Genomic DNA, 5,632 nt, shown 5'->3' with positions numbered 1-5,632 from the left:
TATTTTTTAACATTATTTAGAGGTAAGGCTGTGTTGGTAATGTGATTGGAAGCACCAGAATCAAATTACCTTTTCAAGAGTAACAAAAGACTGACCAGGACTAGGAACATTTGAGGAACCAACAGGCCATTGTAGGTAGTTTTCGATTCTTTGGAGTTCGAGTGGGACAATCTTTGATGACATGCCCTGTTTTTTACATTAATTGAAGAATTTCTCAGTACAATTAGTGGCAAGGTGACCAAATCCTTTGCAACTATAGCATTGAACATTAGTCATATTCCACCTCCTTTAGACTTCCATTGAGCAGCGTAAGCAACTACTATTGGAGTAGAATTTTGAGCTTTCTGCTCCTTGACAGCCAGTGTAATAAGCCGTTGTTATTTCCTGAGAAGCTCTCGTATACAAATATCCGATAAAGGAACTGGATCTCTGTTCATCGGGTTGCATCTGATTGCTTCAAACTCTCCTTTTAACTTCATTAAAACTGGTCACGCTTGCTAGTCTCATGTACTTTTTTGGACAAAAACTCCTGGATTGACTTGTTCCCTTGACTAAGTTGTCCCAAATCAAGTTCTAAATGTGTTACTTTGGCTATAAACTTTCTTCAAGTAACCCCACATTTCTTTAGATGTCTTATAAGGCTTGAGATTGAGAAGTATAGAGTGGTCCACACTCACAAAGATCCAAGACATAATCAGAGAACTTGGGGCTAGATAAGGAACCAGACACAAGATGAAATGATCTCAGAGTTTTGGCTCTGATATTATGAAAATTTTAAGCGAGAGATTCTGGAAAAAAATGTTTGTTTCTATTTATTATGAAAATTACAATTTATAGACATCAAGAATATTCAGATCCCTTAATCATAGCCCTAATATTATAGGAAGAAATACATCATAATTACAGTAAGAATATATACAACAATATAATGAAAATCTTAAAGAGGTAATCAAGGGACTAAATAAGGAAAGAATATATTGACACTAACAACGTGTAACGGTAACAAAATGTTGTTATTTGTGGCCTCGTGTCTTTGGCCCAGTGGCACCAATGTTTCAAAGAGACACGGTGTCTTGGATTCGAGCCTCTGAGTTCGTAATTCCTTCAGCAAATTGTAGTGAAATACTTGTACGTGAACTATCCAAACAGATCATACATCTCTCTTTTATCGTTTCTAATGTATCCCTATACAATTACAGAGTTTTGAGTGATGCCCGCCCACTCTATCAAATAGTTGGTTGTACGTACAAGTTTCACCATAAAGGGATTGCATCGGAACAAAATCATGGTTGGAAGTTGGTTGTTACACTATTGAGGACTAACAACATCACTAGTAGTCTACTTTTTTACATGCGTACATGTATAATAAATAACGAGTTAAGTTGGATATGAATAGTTATTTACAGCATACATAATTATTATACACAAAAACGCGAGACTACGGGTCAATTTTGTGAAACGAATCTTTTATTTGGTTTACCAATGAAAAATATTATTTTTTATGAAAAAATATTACTTTTTATTGTAAACATGAACAAAGTTAACCCATTACCGTTTCACAAGAGAGGAACTCACAAATTAATAAACTTGCTCAAAGTTCAAGTGGACGTAGGCGAAGAGAGCCGAACCACTATAACTGCGCGTTCTTGTTCTTAATTCTAGTTCGTTCTGTTGTTGATTATTATGCGAGTGTTGCTTCGGTGTATGTGGAAAATTTTGAATTCTTGATAAATCTTGAAAGAGTTGAAACTGGGGATTAATGTTTAAATGGGTGGGGTACAGATCTTTATGATCAGATGAAGCGCTTCCCAGTAGAAGAAACCATTAGTTTATTTGGCTGCCATATCAAGTTTACCTTGGATTACATTGATATCCAAGTAAACAACTCAACTTAATTGGCAAGAAAATGAAATGCTGAATCAGCCACATGTGGCAAAATATGGCCATTAACACTTAGTATCCGAAGAATAGAATCGAATTTTCCGGAGTGACAATAGATTAGTATCTTGTGAGACGGATCCGTGAAACGCATCAACTCTGTCCATATTTACAATAAAATGTAATATTTTTCATATAAAAAGTAATATTTTTTATTGGCGATCTAAATAAGATATTTGTCTCATAAAATTGGTTTATGATATCGTCACACAAATTTTTTTGTGTAGAGAATAGGTCCAACTGTTGTTGCATTCATCCACCAATATATCACTAAATCTTCACTCAATATATATATATATATATATATATATGTCGCATCATTATCTTTTTTTATCTATGTATTTTTTTAATGAAAGTTAAATTATATTTATGTGTAACAAACTGGGAAATTATTAAAACAAATATTATTATTGAGCTTTTTATATACATTAATCATATATTAAATATAATTATTTGCGAAGAGAATGAAGGAAAACAGAGAAGCTTTTACTTTGTCCTACCTATCGGCACAAAGAATGCATTGAATGATAAATGTTATTTAGTCAAAAAAAAGTTGTCAGTTGTTTATCAAATTTGGCCGCAATTTGGCCGAAAGATTTGATAAAACTATAACAAATATATTTTTTCGCAACGCACTATTAACAGCGCACAATAAAGACACGTCGTTAATAGTATTATTAACAGCGTGCATGTTTATGTACACTGTTAATAGTAAAAAAATTTTAAAAAAATCTTGTCTAGACATTAATGGCGTACATTAATCACACGCCGTCAATATTATTATTCACGGCATACATATTATTGCACGCTGCGAAAAATGGGTGCACTATTAACAGCGCACAATAAAGACACACCCGTTAATAGTATTATTAACAGCGTGCATGTTTATGTGCGCTGTTAATAGAAAAAAATTAAAAAAAAATCTTGTATAGACATTAACGGAGTCCGATTAATCGCACTTCGTCAATATTATTATTCACCACATTCATTTTATTGTGCGCTGCGAAGAATGAGAGCCAAAGGATTTGAAAAAATATGGTAAAAAATCATTAAAAAACTAAAACAAAAAAAATTAATTAAAAGGAAAAAATGAATTAAAGCAGCAAAACCCATCCTCACAATTCATTCCCGCCCCTCATGTGAAAGAAAGAAGAAAAAAAGGAATTCGAGCGCCTCCAAAACACCCGTGCGAGATTAATTTGCCGATTCAAGTGAGATTTGCATTTGATTCTTGGTTGTTTGTGTTGTATTGAGTAAGGATTTGAATCCTATGTGTTTCACCTATTTTTCAGCCACTTTAGCTCGCTTCGGATGTGATTCTTGGTGAAGTTTCTTGATAAAAAGTTTTAATTCCATTGAGTTTCCTTCCTTTTTGGATAAAAGGTATATACACTTTCTGAGTGTGCGTTTTCTGTGGATTAATTGAAGTTTGTTTGAATTACGTAGATCAAAATGTTGCATGAACTTTGTAAGAGTCAGATCAACTAGATAATCTTAATATTGAATTTTCTGGGAATATTTGCGGGTAAGGTTTGATTTTGGGGGAAAAACATATGTAACTGAGAAATAAACTACTTCAGAGGCTAACTTCCACTCCATCTTCCAGTAGAGAAACAAATGAGATCCAAATTATTAACAAAGCACAATGTTATGTCTTCTGACTTCTAGAATTGTAGAAAATTGCTGTCAATCATTGTTTTGTTGTGAAATAAGTACTGTTGTTCTTCCCGTTTGATGATGAATCTGATTCGTTTTAATCTGAATTGTTTGCTCATACTCTAGGCTGTCATATTTTGTCTTTAAGGCCATTCTTCAATTTTTCCTTGATTCTGGGGATGTCATTTTACACGATGCTGATCCTTGCGTTAGAACATTTTCCCACTCATGTTTTAGCCGGTATGGGAAAATTCACATTCTTCTCTTGGCAAAATAAATATAAAAATGTAGGGAAATTGCTTATGCATATGTCCTATACTCATACTATATGAGCTGTGTGCTATATTGAATGGATATCCAGTGCAAAAGTAGACTGAAAGAGTGGAAAAATTAATTTTGGTAAACATGAGATTAACTGAATTCGACCTTCTGGTTTTCTAATCCTCATTTTATCTGCTGTAGGTTCGAGTCACATTTAGATTTACCTAGAATTAGTTATGGATGCCCCCTATTGTTATGTTGATAAATATACATTGTTTGTTCATGCTTGAGTTCCTGATAAATTAGATGACCCCAGTTTTTTTGTCATCGGAATCTTTATCTAACTTCATGAATTTGTGATAGTATGCAGCAACTCTTTGAACTGACATCGGTCATTTTCTAACTTTTGAAATTACCAAGCAACCAAAACTGGTGAATTTCAAAATCTTCTAAAATAACAATGTGTTTCTACGTTCTTTCTTGGTTTTAGTTTATTTACTTTTTGTCGTATATTGAATCAGAGTTATTTCAAACTCAGTTATATCTGTTTTCCACAATGCATTTGTTAATGTCATGTTATTTACTAAGTGATTTCTTATATCCAGTCCAATGGACCAGGATCTATTAATTTGATGGTCGTCATACACATGCCGATTTTGGATTATTCTTGTAGTGAATTTGCAGACCCTCTTGTTGCTGAAAAAGCTATTGAATTTTTTAACTCTAACAAAGGAAAGCTTTTAAAATCCTTTCCCACATTGCTTCCTCATGTATATGATTTCAGATAAATTCTTCTAGACACTATTGATGCATATGATTTAAAATCCTTTCCCAAAAATATTATGATATTACAGGAACTGGCATTGAATTTCCTTGAATTCTTATATTTTGGTTGTGTTGCTTTGGTTGGGCAAGAGACTACAAAGTTTTAATCTTTTGAACAGTTTGATTATGCGATTTTAGCTAATCTCAGGAAAAGAGTAAAAGATTTAGAGCGATGAGGAAAAAACAAGTCACATTCACACAATGAACCGGAGATGTTATGCTCGTTTGACTCACATTATGGTAAAAAAAATTCATAATTTATGTAATTAGTAATAATATATACATTTGAATTATGTTCTAACGATTTTGTATATATTTCTATATTAAAGGAAAAGAGAAGCCCGACAGATACAAAAATTACGAGATCGCAAGTTTGGATTGAAGGTCACAAGAAAAAAATTGGGGAGCCTAGTACTCAAACTGTTGGAGAGAAAATGGTTTCTCTCATAATTAAAAAAACATCCTTAAGTTCTTTCTCTCATCTTATAATATTTGAGTTCTTAGTTCTATAATATTTGTGAATATATTTGTTCTCCTGTATTAAGAGAGTGTATGTTCTCTTTGAAAACACAGTGAGTGGTTGTCCACTATAAAATATTATAGTGCAATTTTTTTCATCTTATCTGTGGTTTTTACCCTAATAATTTTTAGGATTTTGCACGCAAATCTCGGTGTCTATTTTTATACTTTATTTTCATATTATTATCTCAAGTTACTGCACGTGGGACTAACAAGTGATATATCAGAGTCTCGGTTTAAAATTTATTAAAATTTTAAATATGCTATGTGGTTGCAGCCTAGGCTGATCTTCTACACCAGAAAATATTTATTTTTGAGGTTTTTTATTAAGGCGAGATTATTTTGTCTAGTCTACTAAATTGTTGTAGACATAATGGCGGACAAGTACGAGATAACAAAATTCAATGGAAGTGATTTTATGATGTAGAAAATA

The 5,632-nt window shown here is 32.6% G+C and overlaps 1 long non-coding RNA gene across 3 annotated transcripts; it reads left to right on the top strand.

Moving 5' to 3' along the window:
* The first annotated feature begins 3,053 nt into the window (after positions 1–3,053).
* LOC142539084 (uncharacterized) lies at positions 3,054–5,117 on the top strand. Of its 3 annotated transcripts, none has more exons than XR_012818804.1 (4): positions 3,054–3,149; positions 3,231–3,321; positions 4,829–4,920; positions 5,010–5,117. It is a non-coding gene; the product is annotated as an uncharacterized LOC142539084 (long non-coding RNA). The 3 variants fall into 3 exon arrangements; XR_012818806.1 differs by having other exon boundaries at positions 4,819–4,920; XR_012818805.1 differs by having other exon boundaries at positions 4,800–4,920.
* The last annotated feature ends 515 nt before the right edge of the window (positions 5,118–5,632 follow it).

Source organism: Primulina tabacum, chromosome 3 (assembly GCF_025594145.1).
Source record: "Primulina tabacum isolate GXHZ01 chromosome 3, ASM2559414v2, whole genome shotgun sequence".
NCBI classification, from domain to species: Eukaryota; Viridiplantae; Streptophyta; class Magnoliopsida; order Lamiales; family Gesneriaceae; genus Primulina; species Primulina tabacum.
The sequence above is the reverse complement of the archived record's forward strand: the minus strand, read 5'-3'. Positions and strand labels throughout refer to the sequence as shown.